The 18175-nt window shown below is 37.9% G+C and overlaps 1 protein-coding gene across 1 annotated transcript in view; it reads left to right on the plus strand.

The window, feature by feature from the left end:
• The window catches only part of XRCC4 (X-ray repair cross complementing 4), a 175295-nt gene that overhangs the window by 77961 nt on the left and 79159 nt on the right, over window positions 1–18175 (plus strand). The gene's annotated exons all lie outside the window — the stretch shown is intronic.

Genomic DNA, 18175 nt, shown 5'->3' on the forward strand with positions numbered 1-18175 from the left:
ATTACCATCAGGTAAGACAGAATGTATTGTCTTTGGGAATATCACGGACAGGCCAATCATTTTATGTGAATAAACCTTAATGAAGACAAAATACTACCTGACAAGTTGCTCTGTGACAAGCCAACCTGCAAGCCTTAAAAATATCTTTCTTGAAGCAGAGTATAATACTGGCATTTTCAAATTAGAGAGAGGAAGTTTAAAAGCATGTTGCACAAGTGAAGGTACTGTCATTTCTTCTGATATGACAAATTACATACTTTGCAGAACTAATGACTGTCTAACAGTATCTGAACCATCAACAATTCCATTTTAAATTCTAGGAATCATGATGTGTATTCAATGATTGCTAAAATGTAAAATGTAGTTCCTGACAGTTTCAATAGTGTTAAAAAGGGGAAAGAGAGGAGGTTTAACGGCTATAAAAAGACCTGTGTGCATAAGTAGAATAAAAATGTATTTATAGCAGAATTAATTTTAATTTGCCAGTGAGTTTTTGGCCTCATGACGGTGCTCATGAAACTGAATTTGACCAATTTTTCCAGGAGTAGAGACTTCTAAAGTGTATGGGGTATAGCAATTGCCCATCCTACAATAGAAGTTATTTAACTGTGAATCATAGAAATACTGGCATTTTTTGGCAAACTAGTAGGAATATGCAGGACAAATGCTATCAAAGTTTTAAAACTGCATTGATACTTGCCATATAGCTATTATAAACTTCCCTTCAGGTCTGCAAAGTTTGCTATGGGTTCTCTCACTGGAGCTTTTTATTTCCACCATAGGTAAAGGTAATCAAGACAACGACTTATTACAACCATTTACTGTGCATACTGGGAACCAGAAGTGTTCAAGACCCTGATACCAGTAGTATTCAGCTTTGTAACTCATATGAGCCTGTTTGTGGAGGACTTTCTAATATAATATAAAGTAGACAGAGCTTCAGACACATGTAGAAAGTTGCAATTATGGAAAGAAATTATTTCATATTGTACTATGCTCTTCAGTTCAGAAACCTTTGCTTTCAAGTGGTATTTGGTCAGTTCAGATTATGTGGGGAGAAATACTTTACATTTAGTGAAAAGGCAAGGGAAGGGAAGGTGTTGATTCTTTTGCTAGATTCAGTAGGACTTAATTAGCTCAGTAACAGTTTTGAGACAGACATATGGATTTAAAAATAAAAACAAACCCCCACTGCCCTACTCAGGCAATCATGAGGGACTGGACTGATCAATGTTATAGGAAAAAAATAGCAAATGTATCTTTATTCGAGTTGTAAACAAAAATGTGCTTTCTGTTGCCTTTGAGGGATAAAATACTCAGGATTTTGATCATGACTAGAGAGTTCTTTCAACTGCAAAATTTGCAAATAATACGAAGACTATAAACTTAATCCTTTGGGTAACACCCTCAAGTTTTTCAAGGTAATGGCATTCTTGAACCTGCACAATGAGTATCGCTTAGGTCAGTTGATACTCTTCCTGTGTACACAGCTTTCTCTTTCCATGAACAATAGAAAAGCACAGATAGGAGCTGAATATCTTAGTGTGGTCTAGGATTTTCACATGCAAAAAGAGGTCTGAGGCAGGCTGTGTCTCTGTGAAGAAGACAGTGATTCAGGGGTGAGTGGCATGAGAGGATAATGAAGCTCGTAGCTACATCAAGCATCAAGGACTGTAAGGCATAAAAGATAATACAGATAATGTTTGGATTTTTTCTGTTTATCTGTAGTTTCCTATCTCTTAGTCCAACATTACATTTCTTTGCCTTTTGGATTTGGAATGTCATTGTGTGGGTTGCAGGAGTCAATGAGAATTAAAGGATTTTTGAGAATGTTTTAGTAGATATTGGTGAAAGCCACAATCAAGAGAGAAGATCATAATTTAAGAACTGCTGTGAAGGAAAGTGAAGGCAGATGTGTAGATGGACACATATATACATATTAAGTGTGCATTTGTATATGTGAATGTCTAAAATTTAAAAAGTGAGAAGCTGATGCTGGTTGTCATAAATGAAAAGTAGGAATTGCAGGAGATGGCTGAAGGAAGCCGCATGATATAAAAGCAGAGAGTCTCAGGCCAGGAGGTAGAAGGCCAACGACCAGTCTTCAAATCAGTTGAGAACATATATGCAGTTGTTATTGTGCAATGGTAAAAAAATCAGTAGTAATTGAAAAAGCAGCCGTGTTCAGTAAGTGCTTTTGGTTTGTGTTTAGGGGGGAAAACTAGGTGTAGTTGTGTCATAATGTAGTTCTGTTCTAGCAACTAAGAGGGACATGAAACAGCAGCTGTGAAATCTGGACATTTTATAATTAGCCAGTCAGGGTATGTTGAACGGCAGAGTTTAAAAAGCTGCCTGGAAATTTTTCCTAGCTACCAATAATTGTGTGTGTGCGGGTTTCTAGAATTTTCGGGGCACTGAGGGCATTCCAGGGGATTTGGAAAAAATCTGCTAATATTTACCAAAAGGAAAAGTAAATGAAATGGCACATTTGGTTATGGGTGTATCAGTCTGGTGTTGATCTGATGCAAATATTGGAACAGGACTCAATGAAGAAAAATATTAAGAAAAGGAGTAAGAATAGTTAATTCCAGTCTTTGTAAAGGTGCAGAAACCGGAGATTGAAAACCAGGTACTCGTGTCTTCTGTGATGAGATTACCAGCTTGCTGATGAAGGTAAAATTAGTAAAGTAATAGACTGACTTCCATAAGATATCATGCTGCGCCACATTTTAATCAAGAAATTGGAACATGGAAATTAATATAACACATGATGAATAGATTCTCAAATGAGGTAATATGTCTATATCAAAATATAAATGGAAAGTTGTCAGTCCTTGTATCTGAGGAGTGCGAAACTGAAGATAATGTATATGAACCAATTTGTGTTTTGTGATACACCAACTATAAACAAAAAGTATGCATTCTAACACAGTGTAATGCAATGATTTCCAGTCCTTTGGCACCTGTGCTTCACCTGGGAATACCAACAGTGTCTCAGGCTTTGCTTTGCCTAGCTCCTTCTGCCACATAAAGCTGGGTACCTCCGGGGTTGCCATCATCTTCCCCACATGGACCCATCTAGCAAAGCCAAGAGCTACTTGGACAACTTTTGCACTCTACTGCATATTGCATCTGTTCTGGCACGGTGGCACTGTCCTGCCCGGCCTTGCAGGAAACAGGTTTGGTCTTAGCCCAAGTTGGTTCAATTGGTCTCTGTCTGACCTCTTATCAGTTTATAACTTCCCAGTGCTACCTGCCTCACCTGATAGGGAACCACTGGTCTAGTGTAAGGATACTTCGGAAAATAAAGAACATACAGAAAATTTTCTGAAGCAGCAATGATGTTATTTAAGGAAGGAAAAAAAAAAGACATTGAGCGTGAAAATAAATAAGCAGATTTGCAATGTTAGGGCAAAAGGGACTTTTGAGTCAATATATGATTTGGCCCTTTGATGCAGTCCTGTGTCAAGTTTGGATATCAGGATTTGAAGAAAAATGTTAGCAAGTTGAGGACAATAAAATTGTGATAACAATGGAGGGATTAGCAAATGATTAAATGAAATGTGAAGGAGGATCTTAAACAATCATTGTTTTCATGGTCTAAAAGAAACTACATTGCAAAATGATGCGATGGTAGATGGTCTTTCCATCCAGCAGATAATGAACTTGAATAACTGGAACTTAACATTAGACAAAGACAAAAGTGGCACATTATTCCTGACAGGATAATTAACTGTTGGAACAGTTCGGAGCGGGTTATGATGGGTTCTGTCCATCACTGCCAGCACTGAAATCGCGATGGCATGATTTAATCAAAAGACAAGATCTTGTTCATATAAGCATGAACTTAAGAAGTACACATCCTGTGTTATGCTGGGCATTGCAAAAGGCTGTTAACTATGACAGCTTTTCCTCTATAACAGCAGATGAATCACAGAATAAAACCATTTCTTGTGTCTTCTACAAAAATGAGTTTACTCATGCATGAATTCTCAGCAAGGCTATCAGGTAGGTTTTCAACCTCTGCACAGCAGGTGGCTACATTTATTTGTTCAGCTTCAGATAAATTTTGTGTAGAGGCCTTTTCCCTGCAATAGCAGTTAACCTGTAACCTAAAAGTTTACCTAAAGATTTAGTTATTTGGCACTTACAGTACGATTTGTAGATATGATTTATGGTTTGCTTTTTGACAGCAGTTTCTACTTCATAGCTTAAAGCCAAAATCAACTGAAACATGGTAGTTTTTATCTCTAATCTACACACTGATGTAATTAATGCTTTGTATTGTAAAAGAACAGATTAAAATTGAATTAGTAGGTATTTTAGGGTAAAGCACTCAGGAAAACAACTCATGTGTATGTGAAGTACAACTTTTAGAAATAGTACAACTTTTAGAAATTATACTGTATGTCTTTCAACACAACAGCTTTGCCCATCATGCCATGAGCGTGGGGGAAATTTATTTGACATATTGGTTAGGATTGTGAATGTGAGATTGAAAAAGGCACACAACTCCCACTTTCACTGCATTTTAATAAATTCTTAAGCAGCAGCTATATATGATGTGCCAGGTCCCTGTAAATGCTTGTGAGCTCTTATTTGAGAGAGTTTCTGCTCTGGAAGGAGGACAGGAGGGAAATCCTCCTACTGTTAAACAGTTCTTCATGAATGGGGAGGTATGAGTGTTTCTTGGGAGTAGGGGGAGGTTGCTTTTGGTTTGTTTTGTTATTTGTTTTACTCCAGGGTTGGTAAGTTTCTAGCTGAGCCACCAAGACTAGATATAGTTGTTACTTTCACTATTGGTACTTCAACAAAGTTCCAGCAACTTTGCAGGCGCCTCACACTTGAGACTGCTGATGTGCTGCTTCACTCCTACCTCATGCGTTGCATGTAGTCTTGCACTTCAACTCTTTAATCAAATATCTGATATTTTGTTTAGCTTGACTGGTGTCTAGCATTTTTAGGGTCATCATTTTTGGTTGGGACCGCTAGGTCCTGTGACAGTAGAAAGAATGATACACACACAGAGATGAGAAGCACCCGGTGCAGGCTTGGAAAGATTACAGAGAGATGTTGATTGGAATAAGACTGTAGTTCTTTTCCTGTTCTGTTGCCAACAGGTCCTGTTTTTTAAAAAAAACAAAAGGTTGGAAATTGCCAGTCTGTATTTCTCTTAGCCCACAAGAGTGACCTGGTGACTCAGCATGATGCCACCACACTGACGCAAGAAGCTTCTGTCATTTTAGAATGCAGAAACCCTTATTCTGATAAAGGATAATCCAGAACGCAACCCAGCTGTTACTGATTGCTCTTACTTCTGCTCAGTGCTAAATTTTACTGTTATTATTTACTCTAGCTATTGAGTCCCTTCTCCCAGAGGACAAAATGACAGTAAGATTATCAGACTAAGAAAAAATCATTTGATGTCATGATTAGCGATCATGTCTTTGTCATACAAATGAAACCCTTTTATTAACTGAAAAATACTTTAGTGGTCCATATGTCAGGAAGCTTTTAAAACAGGAGTAAAGATTGGATAAACATTCTCCCTTTCTGCTTCCTTCCCAGGAGCTTGAAAGGTAGATGAAGGGTAATAGCTTCCCTCTTCATAGTGTTTGGCGGACGACCAGAGAAGAGAATGTTATTCCTCTTCCCAGGTATATGACGAAACTGCAGGGAAAGATGTTATATACTGAAATCTATAATAGATATGAAGGATAATATAGCAGGTGGGAGATAAGCAATGGAAGAAATTATTTTACAATTTATTATTGTTACTTTCAGCTATAATGCTATTGTACATGGCTGCCCCAAAACAAGGCTATGGGGCACCAATTTACAGTCAGCTTGCTTTCTTTTTTATTTTCTCTTGCCCATGAATTCCTTCAACGTAGTTCACATTGAAATCAGTGGAAGTTACTGCTCCTTGGAGTAAGGAAGGATCTCACGGTCTGGCCTGTTGGATTAAATGAAATTTTATGTTCTGTGTTTCTTGCCACATGTATAGAAATATTCCATATTAAGTGAATCCTCAGACTTTCAATGCTCATACTTTTCTACATGTTTGATGATGAGGACAGATTTGAATTTGATTCTAATAAACTCGCTATAATGCCCAAAATAAATAAGAGCAAGCACCTTGCCATTTTCCACTGTTTTGCTATGCAAATGTTCTCATCCCCTTCATTCAAGTTCCTGCCTTGGGGATTACATGTTGTGCCTTCAGGAGGCTATGGCCCTTTAAATTTAATTAGTTCTCTTGTGTAGTCCAAACCACCGATGGCTTGATGCTGCTGGTTAATAAGCTTTGATCAAAGTTATTAAAAAAAAAAAAAAAAAAAAGCCTATTATAACAGCACCCGACTGTGCTGTGCAGTTAAAGTTCCATCTGTGAAGGCTTCTCTTTTAAAGCCTATTTTAAGGAGTTTCAGAACTTGGCCGTTTTAATTGACTTCAGGCTTAAATTATTATTCTATTTTTTTGTCAAGCTGTAATTGGAAATGGTTCATCCCAAGGAATAATCTCATTTCCCTTTCCCTTAAAGCTGTAGATACCTTTTTTCTGAAACTTGATATTGATCCTTTTTTTTCCTCCCATATCCTGATGGTTTTATGCCTGTAAAACATTTGTGGTTGCCAGACTGCTTTCCCTCTGTGTTATACCAGGTGCCATGGTCAAAATGCATTTACAGCACAAATATCAGTATGTTTCATGTCCCTTTAAAAATCCTGTTATGACTTGCATTAAGAGGGTTTGATAAGGTATTACTTTAAAATACTACTATGAAAATTATCAAAACTGCTTATACGTCTGCATGCACCTTCTCATTGTACATGCTTCAGTATAGAAAGTGGTGTAGTTGAATGCGCTTGCCTCTCAATGAGTCATTATTTATTCAGTGAGGTGATATAACAACAGTGACATAATCATAATGGATTTATGCTTTGGTAAGACTGTTGCAGATTACTAAATTTGGTGATTGATCAAAAAAGTAGAGTACCTGATGACCACACTGCAGGTTAGGTGCAACAGCGTTGACTAATACAAAATTAAAAAATGTTTGTTGGTGTATTATCCACATTTTACTAGATGTTACATGTGAAGGAACTTTATTTCCTTGGTGAGCTGTAGAATTTTTTGAAGTGTAATTAAAAGCTCTGCTTAAATCATCAAATCAACTGTCTTTATCAGATTTAAGTTAAATTGTAAGACTCTGATTTTAGAATAGTTTCCAGTGCAAGCTAGAAAGTCCAATCTTAATGCAGTTCCATGAATACTGGTTTTTTTTTCCCTCCACTTAAAAACAAAGCTCGTTTAAACAGTTCAGCAATGTACGTTTCAAACAGAGGTGGAATTATTTCTTTTTTTTTGGGGGGGAGAGGGGGCTGTTAATATATCCATGCAAAGAGGAACAAATAACATAAAGTTCCAGTCATTCAAAAGAAAAAAAAATCAAAATCAAATCCACTAATGAAGCAGTACCTTTGTAAATTTTATCTTCTTCCATGAATAAACAGGTTTTCCCCCTAAGGAAGAAAACTGTCTATATGTTTGTACCCTGGCTTGCTGGAGTTCTAATGTTCCCTCTACTTCTCTTCAAAATGTGTTGTACTTTGCTACAGCTTGAGAGCCTGAAAGTATTAAGCAGCATTAGGCAGAGATAACAAATCCTCATTGTATTTATGTAGAGTACCAACATGTTCCTGTGGGACACATAAAGGAAATGTAGAGCCTCCTTCTGTTCTTGCTCGTATTTCACACCAATTTGACGTGTACCCAACAGGCTGTAATTAGAGCAGAGCTGGACATAAATTCTGTGAGTCAAAGCACTTTTGCACTGAGCGTGCACATTCTGATACTTGTTTCCTTTACAAAATCCTGTAACTTGACCATCTACAAGACAGCACTAATTCAGGACCCTTTCTTTGTTTTCTCTTCTTCATGAACTACAGAAGACCTATTTCAACACCCGTTGAGTTGAGAATGTAATTCATCAGTTGTGAAACTATAGCATTAGTGGTGCTGGAGCGGTGCCACGAACAGCCCTGCTCTGTTTCATCCTCCTTCAATAAATAGTTAAAGAACAACTGCTTATCAGGTAAATAGGAAACTTCTGCCAGTCATCAATAACCTGCCTGGGGTAATCCCCATTCTAACACTTCTGTTTGCTCTCGTGCTTTTAAGTCACAGACTCTGTGGGTATTTATTTAGTATCCAGCATAATGGTCCTTTTGGGATCTGCTGTAATTAAAAGAACTAGCAATAATTATTCTTCTTGTACCAAAATATGCTTCAATACATGTATTATGGACCATAGAAGTTACCGAATGCAATGTGACAACAGTGCTTTATTTTCATCTGTGCAAACCTGCCAATAAAACTGCTCTATCACACAGTTTCATTATGAACTTCATGCCACATGCCTGCTCTAAACAATTCTTTGAGTTGCAGGTCATAAATTGGTTCACCGGAAGGTACAGTCAGAGGTCTATTTTTCCTGGGGGTTATTTTGGAAAGGTAAAACTGAGCCAGACAACTTTTTTTTTCCCCCCTTTTTCCCTTGTTCTTTTTTTGCCCTTGTTCTTTTTTTGCCCTTCCCCCCTTCTTTTTTTGCCCTTCCCCCCTTCTTTTTTCGCCCTTCCCCCTTCTTTTTTCGCCCTTCCCCCCTTCTTTTTTCGCCCTTCCCCCCTTCTTTTTTCGCCCTTCCCCCCTTCTTTTTTCGCCCTTCCCCCCTTCTTTTTTCGCCCTTCCCCCCTTCTTTTTTCGCCCTTCCCCCTGAGTGTTACGGTTTAATTGCTTTTAGTGTAAATAATGATCAAGCCTAATTTAATGGGAATTTTTTATTTTGTGTTCAGTTCACAACATTTATTATGATGGTTTTCTTGTGCACGTTTACAGAGCTAGGTATTTGCTTTTGGTGCCTGGTTGATTTTATATAGACATGTAATTCAGAGAGGAAGAAAAAGCATCAAAAATATTTAAGTATACTTCATGGTATACTGAAAACAAATAAGATGATTCACATGCAAATAACACAAGGCATTTGTATTCCCTTCCCTCTTGGAAATATGGATGTGTACTTTAGAAGAGTTGATCTTGGGTTTAGCAGTATCAGCTCTTGGAGAAGTATCCTTTCATCAAAGAGAAGTATTGGTTCTTGAGAAAAATGGTTCCTGCAGGGGTACTGATAGCAAGTTTCTATAATCCTGAACATTAGGATAAAAGCCCTTATCTTCAGCTATTGAATAGGCTGCATATCAGTGGCAACCAACAAAGCCCGGATACTGCAGATTCTTGCAGATCAGAGTCTTGTGTTCAGTGAGCAGCACATTCAAGCTAAGTTTGCTGGCAGGAGTTGAAACCTGTGGCTGTTGCACATTTTATAACAGCTCTTCTCACTTTAAGGTGAATATTTTGTAGGTTGTCTTCTTAAACTTCATGTTTCATGTGTGTTTTGTCATGGGTGGTAGTGACTCAAGTAATCAAAAGTTTCCACTGCTGTTTACCCACACTGATTTTTTTTTTGCACAGTAACAAGCTTCCATTTCTGAATTTTGAATGTTGCTTTCTCTCTGACAAAATGCTGGAAGGGCATTTCCTCTGGCCACCTGTGTAACATTCACTGTAATAATTATCTTAATTACTTCCCAACTGTATTACAATGTCTCATTCCAGCAAACAGCCTATCTTGATTAAAAGCTGGGTCGCTGAAGATTGCACTATAACCTATGGCTGTTTCCTTGATTTATTACTTTTCCAGGTTAGACATGCATCCTTGTTTTTAACTTCAAATTTTCTCAACTAAACTTCACACTGTGAGACTGGTAGGTCTTTGCTAGATTTAAGAGTTGGTTTCCCCGTTTGGGTTTGCTTCCTGTAGCCCTTTTTTGTTTCTTCAAACCCAGTGAATACTTGATTGGAAACATAGTTTACATCTAAAGAAACGTCAAAATCTTCATACTACATAAAATAAGAATAAAAAAGGATTTTATTTTCTTTTAATCCTTTAAAAAGCCTTTGATTGAGAAGAAGGAAATCCCTTTGCTCCGTGAGCTAAAAGTCATGAATGTAATACTCCCCTAAACTTTTTGTGTTTGGGTTTTTGGGGTTATTTTTACTTCTTTCTTCCTTCTCTCCTCTTCTATCCTGCTTATTTTACTGGATATTTTTGTTATTTATGTCCATCTCAAGTAATAGGTGCTGTCATAAAATCACTTTCCTATTTGTTGTTTAGCTTTTATTCTTAAAATAGCACGTAGATCAATCTAAAAGATACTGAGGGTGAGGTGATAAAATTGTATTAGAAAAAAGCTGCTTTAATTAATAAAAACCCTAACTGATAGCTCTAACTGATACACAAATTCCACAGAAATCATTTGGCATGATGCCAGATTTCTTGGAAAGCAGGTTTTTGTTGAGCATTGTACTGGAAAGCTGAGAAGTTCCTTTTCATCTTTAGGATGAAAGGCTCTCCTCCAGGACCCTTTTCCTCAATCTGCATAACACTACATATACCGCATACAGAAGTTTCATGTAGAATATTAGGCATTTGTAAAACTTAGAAGGGAAAAAATGGCTTTAAAATAATTCAGAGACAATAGGCAAATTATGTCTGTAAATATTACTCTGTTTTTCGCTATATTCTGCTTGTTTCTAAAGATTAACCTGTGCTTGTTGATTTGTGCTCCTTTACATACAACAGGCCAAATGATCTCATAAAGAAGCTGTCAATTACAAAGCCTGCATTCAAAGAGATCAAACGTTAAGTTACACACTCTGAAAGACAGCTTACTCACATGTGACCTGATGGAGGAGAGAGATTTTCAAAACTGGAGCTGTCAGCAGCATCTTATTAGTTTTTTTACTTACTGTATAAATTAAAGGGAACAAAAGATATAATGCCAAATCAAATGTATTTTAAACTCTGTCTTCTGCTTTTTTTAATTGACTGGAGACTAGAACCCAACATATCTGAAACAGAGAGAGAATGTATTTCCTCATGCTTACAAATGCCTCATTTTATTTACATAGTCATTCATATGTTTGATTTATTTTACTCTGGTATGACACATATAACATGACAACTGCTAACCCTCTGTAAAGAGCAAAATGGCAATTCATGAGGTTCAGAGCTTTACATATATAAAGGAAGACAGGTGCAAAACCCACTCTCTAGTATTTTGCAGGATATGTTCTAAAACAGGATCGTTTTTACTGTAGTTAGATTAATTCTGTATCTGAAAGCTATGTGTTCAGATAAAAAGATGATATGGGTCTGTGCATCCTGAATATGACTCCTCTGTCTTAGAAGCTAAAGATCTAACTTTTCTTTCAAAAGGGCAGATTTAAATAAAAGCATGATCAGAGATGGATTAGTCTTTCTGCGCTTTCCATCCCCAGTTCACAAGTCTTTACCTAGTGACAGCTTTTCTCATATTCCTGTGAGACAGCAGTTAGTAGGTGGGATCTTGATCACCTGGGACTAATCATCATACTGAAATCACTGGGCCTTCTTTTGTATTCTTCTCAAATTTAAACCTAGTAATTCACCTTTCCCAAGAAGGGATCCCTGTAGTCAAGCTGCTAACCTTTTCTTCCCATGTAGCTTATAAAAATGTCATTAGTAACTCATTTATAACTCATTACCAATTCTGTCAGCATGTAAAAAGACACACTATCACTCTTTTCATAGAAACAAAATTTGGATGCTCAGTGAGCTCTTGGTACCCATTGTTCTAGAAATTTGTGCATACATTTGGATATCAAATATAAATTAAAATGGGTGCCCATTTTTAACTGTCTTTTTTTAAGTAATGTGGATTAAAATATAGGACTTAGCCCTTTATGTAGATATCAATTGTGTCCAAAACTAGCATAATTAAAATGAAAAAAGGTACATTAGCATATGTTGATATGTACTTGTATTTTGGAATATATTAATAATATAATAAAAGCTTAAAGTTGCCAATCATTCTCAATAATTATTTCTTAGCCTCTCTTAACCAAATAACTGCCTCAATTGTTTGAAAAACACAACCAAAACAAATTAGTCTGCAGTATTGATGTCCACAGCAGAAAACCAGTTTACTATGTCAATTTCAAATGCCTCCCACTTTACTGCCAGGGCATTCCTTTGTTCAGTTTGAGAGGAGAGTTTGTTTTTTATTTAGTAAAAATATTAAACTTGCTTAGCACAAAAGTGAATAAGCACCTCAGTGGTAACTGTGCTGATACATAATAATCTCAAGTTTCAAGAATGACCAAAGTAACTTCCATGATTTCATTAATTAATCAGTCAATAGCTTGGAAAGTTATTGCACGCAACCAATTCAAGCAAGACCAAAAATCTCGAATCTCTTATGCTCAGACTCCTGCAGAGCAGACCGTTGTGTTCAGTTTTGGCCATCTTCAGAAAACAGTATGGCCTGAGCGGGAAGAACAGTGAATGCGAGTTGGGAAGGAGGAACTGGGTGGGAAAAATGTAGAATGCAGGAAAACAGTGAGAGACTAAACTTAATATAAAGCTGCATTTAACACCAGTGTTTTATGTTGGTGTAACTTTTCCTACTCAGATCTGAGGTCTCTAGATTACTAGAGAATACTGCTGATACTGCACAAATCCCTGTTACTTAGGCTTTTGACAGTAAAATACCGATTTGTATTCACCATCACCACCTTTTTGCAAATCAGAGAAGCATTTTGTGTAATTTTTATACCTGCCACCACATTCATTTGTTTTCCTCATCCTCCTCTCACCATTCACCCTTCTTTTGCCTACAGCCTACAGCCTTGTCATTAGTTAACCCATTCACGGCAGTGAATTAATTTTTGTCTCTGTAAGGAACCTATTTGTTTCAAATGGAGAAATAAACTCAACTTGTAGGAGAACACCTTCCAGCACTGCTTTGGCTGCTAAGCTCAGCTTTGCTCCAGCAGCTGAGACTTTGGATCTTCCAGGTCTGTTTAGCTGGCTAAACTATTGTTTCTGTTTATACAGTGGTCTCCCTAGATTTCCATCTGCTGATCCTGCAGACTGCAACTGTCTCCAATTCAATAAGGCAAAAGCAGTGCTTGTTTGGGACCAGCCATACTGTGAGCTGTTGTCTCAGTCAGGAAAAAATAGCTCTTTAATCTGTAGCCATGAGTTGAATTCTCACAAGGATACTCATTACTTATATTTCCTGGGAGAGAAGGGTCAGGTCATGAGTATCTGATTGCCAGCAATTTCCTTAAGACCTTTCCTGGGAAACATATGAGGCAGGCGATCGGAAGGCTTTGGAGTAGGAGCTGAGAAACATGATGTGAAACAAAGGGGTTAACCTGTGTGTAACCGCCAGGAGTTCTTGCGTAAGGGTGATGTTGGCATTCCTGTGCTCTCAGTTGCTTAAGGTTATTTTAATTTTGTTCTACCATTTCCGTGTTTTGTGAATGCAGCTCATTTGCTGAAGACATTAAAGTAATTTAAAAGAAAATATGCAAAAACTTAAATGCAGAATAAAGCTGTTGTCTGTTCCCTACTTGAAAGTAATTTACTTCATTACACCTCACCAAATATTAACTTCTTTAGTTACACATAAAACTTGGTCTGTTTTAGGAACAGTATCATTAACTATATGGTTCACTAGTAGCTCATCACTCCTGAAAGCATCAAAACATTTTATATGCAATCTTTAAATTCAAACAAGGCTTTCAGAATTTTGATGAAGGTGAAATCTTCGCTGCTCTGTCTTTTTTCTTTAAGAGGTGAAGAGAGAAAGCACATTATAAAAACACTTAGTCACTTCCTTGAAGTTGCCCCATGGCCCAGGAGACATGGAAGGAATATGTCTCAGCAAAAGGGAGAAGATTTGGGACACGTTTCTGAGAAGTGAGACACTGGCTTCTTGCATCATTGATCAGTGTATGCTAAGGGGAATGTAAATGAAGCAGATAGCAAAATGTATGCCATCGTATTTGAAACAGCATACGTAGCATTATATGACAGAGAATCTAACTGCTAGATTGTGTGCAGTAAGAAGGAGCATTCAAAGTGGAGAATCCCACAGGCAACCTTGGAAAAATCTCATGGAAATCTCTTTTTCCAAAGAGTTGCGTTTTGTGAACCACAGGATGTCCTTTGTTAATTAAGATACTTTGTTCTGAGCTTCCAATGACTCCTGCTTTCTAAATGTGAAAGGTTTGCAGCGTTTTTTGTTGGGATTTGCAGAAACACCATATTGATACAGGAAGGAAAATGGATGTACAATATGAACAGGATACTTGGTAGTAAATAATTTTCTTGGCCAATTTTTAAAAAAAAAACCCTCAAAATCCGCAAAATAGAATTATGTGTAGGTCTCCAATGCCCATGGTTTATACCTGGCTGCTTTTCTTGGCATGTAATTGCAACACAGCATATAACAGTTCATTTTATGTTTTGTCCTAGTGCTAAACAAAGCTTAGTACAAGGGCTTTCGTTTGACAAAAATCACCTGCCTCTCCATTTGCTGTGAAATGTCACTTACATTAATTGCTTGGCATCAGCTCTCATCTGTATCCAAAGATGAATCCTCATCCACAGCTTATTCAAATACCACTAAACCATGTCCCTAAATGCCACATCTACACGTCTTTTCAATATTTATTACTGATTTATATTAGTTAAAACTCTTGTCTTCAGTGTGTTAGAGTAGCACATAAGAACTAAGTGGTGGATTTTCAGGAATATTGCTGAAGTGGCCAGTTGGCTTACTGCAAAGCAATGCAGTTTATTACTGATTTATATTAGTTAAAACTCTTGTCTTCAGTGTGTTAGAGTAGCACATAAGAACTAAGTGGTGGATTTTCAGGAATATTGCTGAAGTGGCCAGTTGGCTTACTGCAAAGCAATGCAGGTACACAGCCACGGGGGTCAAAGGAGATACAACACATGCCTCACAAGCAGAGGAGGAACACCACTGAAGGGTATCCTGCATGCAAGAAAGTAAAAAGATTTGGGGGTAAATAGAGGAGGAAGAAGAAGAAAGTATGAATGGTCAATTTTTGAGCAAATGGCACGGGAACAGAAGTGACTTTACTGCTGATCTAATTGAACGCCTTTGGCTGCTGATTTAATGGCAGGGGAAGGGTGATGGTAAGTTAGGCAAACGTCTGCTTAGCTTTTTGGTAATTATGGCTGTTGAAATACAATCACTTTGGACAAATATAGCTACAGTTGCTTTTATATTGGACTGTTTGATAGGTAAGACTTTGAGCCTGTGTAGAAAGCTGAACTGACACAGTGACAGAGCAGTTCCACTTCTAATGTTGAATTATAGAGAAGATGAGAAACTTGGGAATTTTGGGGTAGATGTAAAATGCAGATGGACCTTTAGATTAAATGAATTTTCAATCACTACACTATGCTGTCATTAATTTTCAAATGATGTGCCCTATTTTTATTTTACTTTGTTGGTTTTTATGTCCCCACATGTTTAAAACCATATCATTATCCAGTGAAGTTTAGGAACATGTTTTGTCAAGTGTTTGTAAGCTCTGAGAATATTAACAAATCACTAAACAAGCACAAGTTTTCCATCAAGATAGAGAAGAAAATTAAATATACATCCTCTCCCGGTGCCCAGGAGGGATAAGCTCCTATTGTGCACTTAGCTTTTGCAGATGAAGCTTCTCATACGAGCATGTTTTATCTTTTCATCAAAGTGGGGAACAGAGAGCTGTTTTCTTTCTGGAATTTCTGGTTTATCTTTCCAAGAAACAGTTGAGGCTTATAGCTTTAAGGGAGATGTAAAAAGTGCTTCTGGCCACCAAGGACTTGAAAAAGATTTTTGGAGCTTGTGACATGAATACATCTGTCTTTTCCCTGTGATCAGAGATGGAGGTGGGTTGTAAATGATGGAAATGTGATCTTCAATTTACCACGTGCCTGCATCTAAACTGATTTTTTTGAGAAAGAAATGAAAGTTTTTGCACAGCTAACCATTACACTGAGCAGCTGACCCCAATTATTGCAGGCTGATGACATTGACTACATCAGACCAAGGGTAAAATCAGATCTCTATCATGAGTCCTATCGTGTCAGGGGTCTCTTGCCTGTGAAACAGGGCAAGGATTAGAAGATTCTCACTGGAGCATTTTTAAGGGCTATGAGTGCTTTCAAGCTATCGTTGAGATATTTGGACCATGAGATTGATGTCAGTCATTTTCACAAAGCATCAGCAAGGTCAAAACTGTGATTGGCCTTTCGTTTGTGTGCTTGTGTGAGTGAATTATATTACTTTCTAGGCTATTTAACTGCTTACTGATGGTTTATTCTTTACTCTGTTACAACCCTTGGTTCAGGAACGGCCTAGTGGAAAAAAAAGGCTTCTTTCTAGGCATGTGAACATCAAAAAGCTGTTTAAATGTCTGAGAACTTCCTGATTATCTTTGTAGCATAAATAAATTTTGATAATCTAGGAAAATAATAGGCAGAAAATCATATGTTACTTTGGGAACAAGCATCATTCCCACTGCATCCTGAGAGGAGAGTCTTGTCCACCTCATGCTGGACCTTTGAGGAGGTAGTCATGAAGTTTGGAGAGCTAAGGAGACGAGCTAATTTATTTCTTCCCTGCTTATCCCCCAAGACAGGATAACTAAGGGTAGAAGAAACACACTCATCCCATTGTAGGTGGTATATCATCCCTCAGGTGTATGCCTTGCTTGTGAGGTTTGGCTGATGTTTGGGGGATTGTGGTTATTTTTATGTGCAGAGAAAGGCCAACTCTGTGAATGTTCCTCTGTTCTTTGAAGTGGCATAGACATTGAAGAGCTGTACTGAGCATCCAGATAAACAGGCACTTTCAGGAGATGTTTATATTTTATGGCTAAAATACATTACTTTAAATAGCTTTCTAAAGCTACAGCCGTAGTACGGTTGTGTCTCTGGTCTACTGAGGAGAATTTTCTCTCCATAAACAATGCAAAGTTCCCTTAAAATAACTCACTGGTAAATTTCCCCTGGGCAGGAGACTGTCTGTCAGCAAGTCTCTGTTCAGCTGGAAGGAAAGGAGTGGGCACAGGGAGACTGCACCATCTGGGGGAGATGCCTTAGCAAGTCAAGGGGAGGACCCACAGTTCCCGTCTTCTGGTGTGAGACAAGATAATAGATTTGGGGTACAGATTAGGGATTTTGCAGCTCTTTTACGAGCTTGAAGGAAGGAACCATGCCTGTTTCACTCTGTGCCGCTCCATCTTTCTGCAGCATGGAGTAGTAGGAGTAAAGGACAGATCAAGTTGCATTTTCATTTTATTTTTTTTTTTACAAAATGGGATATTAGGAAAAAGCAGTACTGCTTTTAGGTGAGTGTAAGCTATTTCCCGCTTCATCCCCCACTCTTTAGTGTGGCTTGCTAAAATACTCTAGTACGGGAGAAAAGTGAAATCAGATTTGTTAACAGTAGCCATTGGTTCAGCCAGTCTTGACCCTTATCTCGGTGACAGTGTATTAACCCTGACCTGTGCCATATATCTGTATCCTGTGTCTGGGGTAGGAAACTAGAAGGCAAAACAAAAAACAAACCCTTCCTTCCAGCAGTCTGGTGTCTCAGAGTTGAACTGCCTGTGTCTCCTGATTACTCAGGCTGGATCCATGCTGCTGCTGTTGCCATTCAGAAATACACTGACACTTTAATTCAAGGCTGCATTTCGGAATAAATCATCCCCTTGTTGCACATGAATCTGAGGACTTTAAAATACTTGTCTGGGAGAAAGCAGCACTTTGAACCGCTGAACTCATGCGGTGATTTATGGTAGGAAAGATTCTGAACGCAGTTTCTGGTAAAGAGGGGGTGGCTTTATTTTCCTTAGATATCTTTGGATAACAAGATCAACACAATTCTTGTTATTAGTAAAAATAGTTTTAGCAAGAATAACAGGTGGTTTTGTAGCAAAGACTACTGAGACTAAATCATGAAGGTACATAGCATTTCCCTTTTTATGCCACCAAAACAAGAGGCTCCGAAATGGCTGCCTTGGTACGCGACCGTGCAGGCTAACAGCAATCCGGGGAGCAGCTAGCTGCATGGGCTTGGAGCCCGTCGTAGCATCTGGGAATGTCCTCCTCAAAGCGGTCTGGCCACACAACTCTGTTTGACTTTTCCAAGGTTGGGAAAGATTTATTGTATCAAACGGAATGTCATGTTCTGGGATAGGT

The sequence above is a fragment of the Aptenodytes forsteri genome, unplaced genomic scaffold (assembly GCF_000699145.1).
Source record: "Aptenodytes forsteri isolate BGI_AS27 unplaced genomic scaffold, ASM69914v1 Scaffold116, whole genome shotgun sequence".
In the NCBI taxonomy this organism is placed as follows: domain Eukaryota; kingdom Metazoa; phylum Chordata; class Aves; order Sphenisciformes; family Spheniscidae; genus Aptenodytes; species Aptenodytes forsteri.